This window comes from Paroedura picta, chromosome 8, assembly GCF_049243985.1.
Source record: "Paroedura picta isolate Pp20150507F chromosome 8, Ppicta_v3.0, whole genome shotgun sequence".
Taxonomy (NCBI): Eukaryota; Metazoa; Chordata; class Lepidosauria; order Squamata; family Gekkonidae; genus Paroedura; species Paroedura picta.
In genome coordinates this window covers 83,938,573-83,951,362 of record NC_135376.1, presented here as the reverse complement: position 1 = coordinate 83,951,362, position 12,790 = coordinate 83,938,573, and the positions used below count along the sequence as shown (strand labels likewise).

At 45.3% G+C, this 12,790-nt stretch overlaps 1 protein-coding gene across 1 annotated transcript in view; it reads right to left on the bottom strand.

Annotated features, from left to right (window-relative positions):
• Positions 1-10,282, bottom strand: part of PHYHIPL (phytanoyl-CoA 2-hydroxylase interacting protein like) — a 105,878-nt gene extending 95,596 nt beyond the window's left edge. Inside the window, exon 1 of the mRNA XM_077350651.1 lies at positions 10,029-10,282. The gene's annotated coding sequence lies outside the window, so the exon portion shown is untranslated. The remainder of the gene's footprint in view (positions 1-10,028) is intronic.
• Positions 10,283-12,790: the final 2,508 nt, after the last annotated feature.

Sequence of the window (12,790 nt, the reverse complement as noted above, 5' to 3'; positions counted from 1 at the left end):
AACCTAAATGGCTTAAACATACATGCCTTCCCCCAAAATCTCAGGATTATAAATTGTACGTGATGCAATGAAGAAGAGTTGTTTTTATATCCCGCTTGTCACTACCCGAAAGAGTATCTAAGCAGCTTACAGGTTGTCTTCCCTACCCGGTGATGTAGTTGAAGCTGACAGAGCTCTGTCGGAACTGTTCGGCAAGAATAGCTCTAACAGAACTGTGACTAGACCACAGTCACCCATATGGCTGCATTTGGAGAAGCAAGGAATGAAACCCAGTTCTCCAAATGAGAGGCAACCCATCTTAACTACTATCTGGCTCTGAAATTATTTGCAAGACACCTGGAATAGAAGCAATATTTGGTAGGGATATACTATAATTTCCTAAATCTTCTTTATGGGTTTAGCGATTTATCCTCCGACTTTCCTCCACAATGGAAAACCGAAATGTCTGACGATGCTGACCTCCCTTCCTCCATGTTATCCTTACCACAGCTCTATGAGTTAGAACAGATTCTGGTCCAGTAACACCATAAAGACCAACAAGGGTTTGATTCTCGAAAACGTAAACCCTGAAACTCTGGTGGGTTTCTGAGCTGCTACTTGACCTGAATCTAGCTGTTCTGGTGCACAGCAACATGGCTCCCCTCTATGAGGAGGGTCAGGTGAAGAGAGTGTGGGGGTTTTCACATAACCGTTCTAAACTGGCTGTTATTCATTGTTGGTCTGATTTCAAGTAAAGCAATACAGGGATGGGAGTTTCACACAGTGATTCCTTTTATTAATGAGCCATTTCTGAAGCACTATGGCCATTTCAAACAGCACTTCTTTTCCCTCATCCTTTTTTGCCATATGAGCTGCCTCAGAGGGTTTTTTTAAACATTCTAAGCTGAGCGCTATAGTGCTATAATGTAACCACTATAATGCTATAGCAGCACCAATGGAATCAATTATTACAAGCACATGTGGCAAAAAAGGACAGGCAGGGGAAGAAAGAAGCATTGCAGGAAGCATAACAGACATCTTACACAGTGTACCACTGTGAACACTGGAAGAAAGCAGTTTCCACCAACTGCAGTTCAACCGATCTTTGTTAATCTGACACAAGGAGGTTTGTTGGAACAGGTAAATAAATTCCACTAGCAGCTGGTTACTAAAGCGGGTCTGTCTGAAATGACAGGAAAAAATCTATTAGCAACCAGTTACCAAAATGGAATATGCAGTTAGAAAAACCCCATAATGACTGCACTTCTGGGGACTGGCGACTTTCTGTGGCAGAGTGATGCTTAGAACCTGGATCTCGCTGATCCTAGTCTTGACATTCCAACTCCTATACCATTCTGGCTGTCAGCATATCACATTATATTCTATATTACCTCATACATCCATGGTGGTTACAGCAGGGTCATGGTTAGAGTCCTGACCAGGACTGGGGAGACCAAGTTTCATCACTCAGTCATGAAGTAAGTCACTCTTTCTGCCTAGTCTACCTTACAAGGATGTTGTGAGGAGAAAATGGAAGGAAGGCAGACCCCTACATGCAGCTCTGAACTCCATGGAGGAAAGGCAAGCTAAAATTATGACAGATAAATAAATAGCTAGCAAGCTTAGCTTACCCCCTTCTTCATGTTTTCCCATCTGAGAAGCTCTTGACCTCTAGAACTTCCTGTGCTGTTCTTTGAATTCACCAGCTTGGCATTTACATTGTAGACACATAAATCTGATCATTTCATGATTTATATATCCTTACCGAACGCTTAATGACTCAGGGCTTGCACATTACCCCAGTGATGTATATTCAATAAGTATAATTAATGCAACTGTTTACAGTCAGAAAACTATCGTTCCAAGCATTAATGAAGATGAATTTTTATGGAAACTGCAGAGAAAAAATTCTCAAACTGGAAAAGAAACTGCACTGCTAGTGGTATGCTCTTCGAGGATGAAACATTGGACCACAGCTTGCAGACTCTCAGGGGTAGTCAAACTGCGGCCCTCCAGATGTCCATGGACTACAATTCCCAGGAGCCCCTGCCAGCGAAAGCTGGCAGGGGCTCCTGGGAATTGTAGTCCATGGACATCTGGAGGGCCGCAGTTTGACTACCCCTAACTGGTAGCTTTGCTTGGTCAAATTGACCAGGTGAACTTCAGCCTTGGATTTCTTCTTTCCTTGCAGACTCTAACTGGTAGCTTTGCTCGGTCAAATTGACCTGATGAACTTCAGCTAGGATTTCTTCTTTCCTTTGGGAGGTTTGGCTCGCTTAAACAAAAATAATATTGTTTGTAAATTTGTTTAAGCTGCATTTTTGTAAATAAATGTTGATCCTCTCATGGGACAATGGAGTGATAAAATAGTAAGGAAATTACACCTGCAGCTGAGATCTCCAACACCATTGACCTCTCCAAAGCCCATTTAGAAGAACAGCAAGGGATCTTTGCAGTTAGGACATGATCTCTCAGGAGACCGCTAACCTTGTGCCCCAAAATCATGTGCAGTTGGGGATTCAGATAGGGACCCCTTCCAAACTGTGGGTAAAAGAGCCTAGGACAGGGCAGCCAGTTCTGCCAGCACAGACTAGAGGTGTGAACATTACAGGTCAGAGGGAGAGAACTGCTCTGTGAGAGCATCTCTAAGAGAACGGTGACAAGCCCAAGGTCACCCAACTGGCTGCAAGTGGAGGAGTGAGGAAATAAACCTGAGGTCTCCAGATTAGTCACTTTTAATCCCAAGACCACTCTGGCTTCCCTTTAGACCCCATTTATTCCAACAAGGATGGGTTGGGGACTCAACCCTACCTGTTTTCTACTGAGCAAACTCCCAAGGGCAGTGGGTCCCCAACTTTTTGGTACAGTGACCGACTACTTTACTTTTTATAGTGAGCTGGCCCAAGGTTTTTCAGTGTCCTAGGCCAGGGGTAGTCAAACTGCGGCCCTCCAGATGTCCAAGGACTACAATTCCCATGAGCCCCTGCCAGCATTCGCAGTTTGACTACCCCTGCCCTAGGCAAACTGTGACTTTGGTACCATTTATTCCAGCGTTCCACTTTCCCTAGTGCCCAACCAGCTGTTCTGAGAAACCAAGAGGTTTCCCTCACACAAAGGGTGCAGGTGTCCCCACCTTGAATCCCGAGCCCCTGGGAGTTCACCTCTGGGCAGGAGAGCCACCATTAGGGAAAGCTGGCCCGCAACCCACCACCCACTTTTTGGTCCTGACACTCAGTCTAGGAAACAGGACCCGATGGTCTATCACATGTTGCCGATTATGCCCCTGACAAAATCCGGCCCGGGTTTTTCACCAAGCCACTAAAGGGTTGTCAATCCAAAAAGGAGTATAACAGTTATAATGTAGTTAAGAAGCTGATTGGGAACTAGATAGAAAGTACTCTCAAGGTAGGCACGCTGACCCACACCACTGGCTGGCAGCTTTCAAACACATGAACTTGATGTGCAGAAACGGAAAGGTCCTTGAGTTAATAACAGAACAAAATCTTGCCAATGTTTGCGAATGTTGTAATGCATCAGCGGCCGCCCAGGATTTCGCTGCAGAGGAAGAGCAAAAGCTTCATGAAAGAGCTGCTTATAAGAGAATGATTGAGGAGAGCTGATGCAGCATCACGGCTGAGGTGGGCCATGTGCCGAGAGGGCTCTGGTTCAAACCTGACCTCACATTAGCTCATAATTGGCACTAGGAAAGCCACTGATCCATCAGTCTCAGCCTCTGCCTCCCTTGCTATCGACTGGGTTACCAACTCAGGCCTGGGAAATTCCTGGAGATTTGAGAGGGAGGAAGGGAGGAAACTCAGCAGTGATGAGATGTAACTGAGTCAACTCTCTGAAGCTGCCATTTTCTCAGGACTGTTTCTGCACGCTTTGGATAATGCACTTTCAATGTGCTTTTGCCACAGGATTTGCCAGTGCAAAATGGGAAAATCTGTTTCTGGAGTGCAGAGAAAGTGCAATATCCAATGTGTGCAGAATGAGCACGGGAGAATTGATGCTTGTATTCTGGAAAGCAGTTGTAATTTCCATACCGATTCCGCACAGCAGCTGACCCACCAGGCCACCACCAGTGTGCATTGTGGTGGGGTAGCAGCAGACCAAGTCCACCATGGATTACTTCCTTCTCATAGAGGAAGCTGGGGTGGAACGGTTCTGCCACTCAGGGAGATGGCGGTTTTCTTTTTAAAAATTGCCCAAATTTGCAATCCCACCTTTATGCAAATATTTTTAAACAGCACCATTTGGCCCCATGGCACTACAAAGCATTGCAGAGCTGGGTGGGTGGGGCATTTTCTGTCCCCTCCAGGCTGCCATAGGAGGGGGTGGAACTGAGCCTGGGAGGCCCAGCTCTTCCCCTGTCCACACAGGACTGTGGCATGGCAGACCCCGTTGGCCCCTGCAGCAGACCGGGGAACATGGATATTTCCGTGTTCCCATGGCGCAAGGCAATAGAGTGCCTAATGTGCACCAGGCCTGGGGTGGGGGTGGAGCCACACAGGTGCCGGCCTAGTTTTCTCTGTCCATGCGGAATCAGTACCAGAGATTTCCTTGCTCCACCTGGAGGTTACTGCGCAAAAAAAAAGCCCTGTATGATAAATTGTTCAAGCCATGGGTTCAGAGACCAGGACACTTCATTTCAGCTCTGTATTACGGGCCCAGCATGATGGTACAAAGAACCAAAACTGAACTAGGGAAATCCCTCAACTTAGATACAATGCAGCACAGTAGATCTTCTCACCTGTGTGTGTTGTTGGTCAGTTCCATTATAAACAGACTAGATCCGGCAGTTGGGATCAAGTCGCACATTGGTTGACTGCAGTACAGAATTAAGATCCTGCCTCAAATTTCAACCTTGGTCTTTGGCAGAACTGCCGACCCAACAATGAACTCCAAATCAGAAACGATTTTGCAAAGGTATAATTTTCAAATTGCAGGTAACTTTTACAAAACCCCTGTAAACTTCTTATCTCAGTTGCCGCACTGTCGTCCACACGAAGACCCAGATGAAACTTTGTTTCGCCAAGTTCTTGCTTCTTCAGGTGACCACAGACCACATGGTCTAGATATGTGCCCAGATCAGGGGTAGTCAAACTGCGGCCCTCCAGATGTCCATGGACTACAATTCCCAAGAGCCCCCTGCCAGCATTCGCTGGCAGGGGGCTCAGGGGAATTGTAGTCCGTGGACATCTGGCGGGCCGCAGTTTGACTACCCCTGGCCCAGATAAAGGAATCTCACCGTTTACAGCAGTCCGAATTCGCCACGGTTTTAACATAGCCTTCCCAGCTCACAGAAACATCGCTTCTCCCAACAATTCAGGAATGACTGAATCGAAAAGAGTTTTGATTTTGAGTTTTATTTTTGAGCAGTGATTTCTGGTGTGTTGTGTCATATCTACACCTTGTGCAACCCCCTTGTGGGTTTCTTGTTTGTACTTGGAGGGTATACCACGAAAAGAGGACAGTTCGAAATGAATATGATAACAGAAGAAAGAACCTATCCTAGGCTATAATAAACATTTGAACAATTTAACAATAAATACAAATAGAAATGTCTTATAAACGGCCTCCAGATTTAAACCGTTTTCAAAGGTATTTTCATCAGTGGTTGTTATCAGTGGTTGTTTTTCCAACTTAGTATTTGCTGGTGAAGTCCTTCACAAAGGCTGTCTCTGCACTAAACTTCCCCATACCTGTGAGCCAAAGGCCAACATATATATTGTTTAAATTCTGTGAAGAAGAATAGCTCCTAGTGAAGGACTTCACCAGCAAATACTAAGTTGGAAAAACAACCACTGATGAAAATACCTTTGAAAACGGTTTAAGTCTGGAGGCCGTTTATAAGACATTTCTATTTGTATTTATTGTTAAATTGTTTAAATGTTTACTATAGCCCAGGGTAGGCTCTTTCTTCTGTTATCATGTACCCGGAGGGTGGCAATCCGTTCAGCCACAGGGGGATTACATCATCATGGCCTACCTCTCATGATCCTGTGTTAAAGCACAATCCTGAACAGAGGTTGTCATTGCCACTACTGGTCAAAGCCAAGGAAACACATGTTTATGTCTGGGCACCGAGCTCTCATTGAGATGGTAAACCCATCTCTGGGCTACAGGACTTCAGCACGCAGGGAGGGATTTGAATGACTGATTGTTCCTGTGCCCAAAGGAGCAAAAATATTCATGCACACAGGATTTAGGATTGCTTTAGGATGCTTTGGGCTGATCCTGCATTGAGCAGGGGATTGGACTAGATGGCCTGTATGGCCCCTTCCAACTCTAGGATTCTATGATTCTATGAAAAGACGGATGCTACCATGAAGACTGGGCTAGTGCCCTTCTTTGTGGCATGTAGCTCCGAGTTTGGAAATTCTTGGAGATTTCAGAATTGGAGCATGGAGAGGGCAGGGTTTGGGAGGTAATGACCTCAGCATGGTACAGCTTCATAGCATCCACTCTCCAAAATGTCAGAAAATGCAAGGTCTGCAGTGTGCAGAACTGAGCAGAATATAAAGGCTGTCCTGCAGGGGGCATCAGAGGAGATGTATATTTAACATAGATAGGATAGGGACTTCCTGATGATTTTCAAATTATCTCCTCCAGTGTCCTGATTGGCTCAGCAGGAGACTTCCTGTTTTCTTGAGCACACTTCCTCCCTGCTTGCCTCCAGAACAGCAGCTGAACAGAAGAATGACTGCAGACCACAGATAGCTAGTTAGTTAGTTTTCTTTCTCTTTCTACACATAGTTGTTTCTCTTCTGAATAAAAAAAAAACTATTTTATTCTTTAAGCTATCCCAGTGCTTTGCTTTCTCTGCCTATTTAAACACTGCCAACACAGACCAGCTATTTTCTCCGGGGAAATTGACACCTGCCATCTGGAGGTCAGTTGTAGAAGTGGGACATCTCCAGTCCCAAAAGAAGATGGAAAATCTACCTTCTAGGGTTGTTGTTGTTTTCCCCAAGTGGAGATGGATTTCTTTTGTACGGCAGAACATTCCATCAAGTGAGCTCCTGTCTGCAGTCAGAAACGGAACAGCCAAGGGAGATGCTCACGTTCCACCTCAAGCAAAAATCACACACATCAGAACAGCCTTCAGACTGCAGTAAATTGGAGGCTGCCAAATCCTTCCTTCTTCATAATACAGAACGCTTTTTTAAGCAAAAGGGAGAAAACCAATTTTTTTAAAAAAAACCTTACTCATTCCATGGAAACAACACACACACACTCCTTCTCTCTCTCTCTCAGCAAGCAACTGGAGAAGCGATGAATTTAGATCCAGCAAAAAACAAAACACAAAAAAGCCACTCTCCTGTTGATTTTCAAGAAGCAAAGAAAGCCTTTGATGTGCACTGCTGCTTCAAAGGTACATCATTCAGGCGGAGGGATTTTCATCCTCAAGTGTAGCTTTGGCCTAGAGTCAAGGTCAAAGTGAATGTGAACTGTTACTTTCAATTAACTTCAGTGCTGTTTATGTCACTGCTTCATCCAGCTAGCTGCCTTGCAAAAGTGTCAAACGACAGCGAAAGCAATGCAGGCAATTAATGCCGGCATCCCACTGGAAGCCCCAGGCCACGAAACACAACCCTTCTCAAGAGGGTCAGGTCAATACAAGCCCTGTTTTTGCCTGCCACTCCCACAGGGAGACTTTCCTTTCTCCTGTGCACCTTGACTTCAAACATTCTGCTCCTAGGACAGCTGCAGTCTGATAGATAGATAGATAGATAGATAGATAGATAGATAGATAGATAGATAGATAGATAGATAGATAGATAGATAGATAGATAGATAGATAGATAGATAGATAGATGGATGGATGGATGGATGGATGGATGGATGGATGGATGGATGGATGGATGGATGGATGGATGGATGGATGGATGGATGGATGGATGGATGGATGGATGGATGGATGGATGGATGGATGGATGGATGGATGGATGGATGGATGGATGGATGGATGGGTGCGTGGGTTGGGTTGGGTTGGGTTGGGTTGGGTTGGGTTGGGTTGGGTTGGGTGGAGGGAGGGAGGGAGGGAGGGAGGGAGGGAGACTTTATATATGCATACTATATATATGCATACTATATATACATATGTATATCAATATACATATATATTGAGCTGACAGAGCTCAAACAATTCTGCAGGGCCTGCAAAAGGGAGCTCCTCCTCCAGGCATCTGGTTGAGGTTGACCAGTACCACCGCTTCCAATCGGCCCCCCTCAGCCTGCCTCCTCCAACCAGCATTGCAGGCTCACCCAACCCACTGGGCCATCAGTAAGCGTTGAGTTATTGTTCTCCCCAATGTTCTACTGTTCACAATGTTATAGTTATTATTATGTTATTGTATACCGAGTTATTTGTACAGTTATTTTTACAGTTTTCTCTGTAAACCGCCCTGAGCCTTCGGGGAGGGCGGTAAATGAATGAATGAATGAATAAATAAATAAATAAATAAATAGGATTTCCAGTCACTTGGTGGGGCTTTGGAGATCTCCCAAGATTACAATAGATCTCAACTTTTTTTTTTCTGGCTACTTTGGAGGATAGAATTGATGGCATTAGAGCCAGCTTGGTATAATGATGGTTAAGAGCAGCAGCCTCTAATTTGGGGAACCAGATTAGATTCCCCACTTCTTCACATGCAGCCAGCTCAGTGACTTGGGTCAGTCACAGTTCTCTCAGCCTCCCCTCCCTCGCAGGGTGTCTGTTGTGGGAAGAGGAAAGGGAAGGCGACTGTAAGCCACTTTGAGACTACTTTGGGTAGAGAAAAGCGACATAGAAGAACCAACTCTTCTTCTTCAGTAATATCTGGGCTTTCTCAGCCTCACCTCCCTCGCAGGGTGTCTGTTGTGGGGAGAGGAAGGAAAGGCGATTGTCAGCCACTTTGAGACTCAACAAAGCCTCTAATATCATATTTAAAAAATACAATATAAGGAAGAAAAATGCAGAAGGATCCCCTGCAATACAGAGTAAACAAAGGAAGATATCATGCTTCAGAGTGGGACTAAATACATTCACAATCTCTCATGGCGAGATATAAAAACTTTGCAACTCGTTCAATTATATCAGGGTTCTGGGATGTCAGAAGAAACTGAATCTTAAATTCATCTGAATGCAGTTCTCTTTTACAAAGCAGCGAGTTAAGACATTTAGCTCAGGTTGAGAAATAAAATGGATCCGGGAGAAAAAACGTGTGATTGATTCTATACAGCATTGTCCACAGGGGCAAAGCATAGCTGAATGCGGGATCTGTTGAAATCTATCATACAGCACAGTAGACGGTAGAGTATTAGTTCTAGCTAGCGTCAATGCTCTATGCTGTTGCAGGATGGTTACATGACAGAAATATGCACCTAGGGACTAAGAACTTGGTGAGATCCCCAAGTTCATTGGAGAGCAGGTATTTCTAAATTTACTGCTAAGTTCATTATAAGGAAACTCTATTCTTCTACCTGTTGCCAAGTCAAACTTACCTGCCTTGGGAGTCTTACTCCAAAAAAGCAATTAATAGAGGGATAAAACAAGAATGCATATTGGCTCCCCTCTTATTTAACCTTTTTATGAATGACCTTGCCCAGACCCTATCCCCCAAAGCTGGCCATAGACCCGAATTTGGTTCCCTTCATATCCGACTGCTTTTATATTAGATGAAGCTGTAGTGCTGTCCCATTCACAAATTGGCCTAAAACGCTCACTGCTTCAATTCCTGGACTTATTTGAAGTAAACAGCCTTGCTCTGAACTCTGAGAAGTCAAAAATTGTGTTTTTTGGAAATCCATGGAAGCCTCTTAAATGGAACGTAAGAGGTAACATCACTGAACAAGTTAAAAGCTTCAAATACTTGGGAATATATTTTCACCATAATGCAAACTGGGTTACACAGAGGAAATATGCAATCACGTCCGCTTTGAGACTCTTTTGGGTAGTGAGAAGCTCCCTCCACCCCTCCATTTCCTCATGACTGTTTCCCTCCATTCTCCCTTTCCTCTTAAATCCTCACCACCCTTCCTTACGGATGGATGTAGTAACTTACAGGTTGGTTTAGCAGTAGTTTTTCAGGCAACTGGTCTTCCTGCTCCTGATGGGGAATCCGTCTCCCACGGATGTCTCTTGTGAAGTGTTAAATCCGCTGTGTCTCAATGGCCTTCCTTGAGGGAGAAACAAAACAAAACAACCCAGGGGCCGAATGAGAATGGGAAAAAGTGTCCCAGTTGGCTCTCATCAAGAGAGGAGACCAACAGCAAACCAGGCAAAAGGCAGACCCTTGTCTGAGACACTCAGAGAACCTCAGAAGGAATCATCGCACCACAGCAAAAGGTCATCCGAGTCCAGCTATTCTATAGGAGCAGCCAAACATCCATCACTATGAAGGGCGGGCAGCACGAGGGCTTGCTTACTAGGGGGAGCCTGGGTGCATGCGTTGCACGTATGGAGAGGCGCTCCCCCACAGAGTGCCTGTCAGTTACTGCAGCCCACCCCTGGTGCAAAAAATAATGTCCCCATTTTCCTGGAGGAATGAATGGCACACACATAGTAGAAAGGGACACAGTAGAAAGGGGGGGGGCACTTTGAGTACTAAAGGGCCACCCAGCTATGATGCTGCATGACATAAAGTCACCGCATCTCAGCTACCTCGGCATTAAGAAGCAAGCCCAGACCTGATACATGCACACAAGTACATGCTCACCTAATTTTTAAGGTTACTCTTCAGGACCTGAGTCCCTGGGCATCTCCCTAAGCTAACCCCCCTGACTGGTTTCTTCCAGTTATGTCCCCCCCCTCCTGTAAATGTTATGCATATTAAAGGGCCTTTGTTATAGGCTTTTGGCACACACACTCAGCTGCTGCTGTGCCACTGTACACATTGAACTGCACGAGAATAAACACTGGCTTGTGTGAACAATTCTGGGACTTTCCCCATTCAACAGAATTCGGGAGTTGGCAGGGGCCATACAGGCCAGCTAGGCTAACACACACACATACACACATACCCTGCTCAATGCAGGATCAGCCTGACCAGTGCTTGTCCAGCTGCTCCTTGAAGAAGGCCAGTGTGGGGGAGCTTGTCACCTTCCTAGGCAGCCCATTCCACTACTGAACTACTCTTAGCCAGCATGGTGTTAAGAGCAGCGGACTCTCATCTGGAAAGGCAGGTCTAAATTTTATGGACACTCAACTTGCAGGCCCTAGCTATTTCCAGTTAAGTATTTTGTTCTCTGTCATCATTCCAGTGATAACAGAAAGGCATTTTGCACAGCCTCCAAAGGCACGCTTACACTTTTCCATATCGCTCAAGGGTTCCACTCTGGCAATGGAGACAGATGTCTGATTTCTGGTTCAAATTAAGTCCTGAGCATCCTACATGCAAATGACACATTGCCGCTGAGCCAGTGCCCTTCACACTTGGGTACAACTGTATTGCATTGATTCATGCAAGGATTCCTCTGGCTAGCCTTTCCTTGGTAGCCATTCATCAAAGGATGAAAGACAGACAATGGCTGTTGGAGCTTTGTTGTACAGGATTTTCTTTTAAAATAACAGTCGAGTAACAAATATACATTCTGTAGACTCTTCTGCTTTTGAGCGATAAGCCCCATGTACAATGCAGGCCCAATGAATGGCTAGGACATAAGTAACAGCAAATAACACAATGGCGGCAGACAACAAACGGTCCACCGCAACAGGCAAGCTGTGTGAACAGCAGGGATGAGCTGCTCTCAATGGTAAAAATGTCTCCATACTTTGTTCTTTCTCAAGTTCAATGTGTGATGCAAATGGGTCACCTTACCATTTGTCCCATTTAGACCCACCAGCACATGTCCAAGTGTCATTAAGGGTTGTAAATATTTCCTCCTCTTTGAATACTACAGAACGTAAGACGTGCCATTAGCAAGATTTATCATTGATTTATTTATGGAGAGACTTATACCCTGCTTTTCTCCCACAATAGAGACTCAAAGCAGTCACATCACCATTTTCCTGTTGTCCTATTTATCCTTGCAATGATAACCCCATGAGGCAGGTTAGGCTGCATGAGTGGGATTGGCCACATAGTGAGCTTCCGTGGACCTGGGTCACCAGATCATGACCCAACACTCTGATCAAACCATCATACTGATTGGTAAAAATCATACCAAGAACTACAGCCCTGGGAGGGAATATGCCAATGAAGGGGAAGAGTCAGTTGAGCATTAACAGGCTGTTGAGAGGTCCAAGAACATTAGGAGTCCTCTCAGTGATGGGTAGAAAAGCACATCTTCTGGTGCCCTTCCTCTTCTTGAGAGCCAGTCTGGTGTCGTGGTTAAGAGTGGCAGACTGTCATCTTGAGAGCCAGGTTTGATTCCCCACTCCTGCTCCACATGAGGACAGCTGGGTGATTTTGGGCCACTGCCAGTTCCAACAGAGATGTTATCACAGAGCAGTTCTCTTATTTTTTTATTGATTGATTGATTGATTAGACATCTTACCCGCCACTCCTGAACCATCTCGTGGTGGATCACAATCGGTCCATATAAAACCCCAGTTGTTGTTGTTGTTAGTTGCAAAGTTGAGTCCAACCCATCGCAATCCCATGGACAATGATCCTCCAGGCCTTCCTGTCCTCTACCATTCCCTGGAGTTCATTTAAGTTTGCACCGACTGCTTCAGTGACTCCATCCAGCCACCTCATTCTCTGTCGTCCCCTTCTTCTTTTGCCCTCGATCGCTCCCAGCATTAGGCTCTTCTCCAGGGAGTCCTTCCTTCTCATGAGGTGGCCAAAGTATTTGAGTTTCATCTTCAGGATCTGGCCTTCTA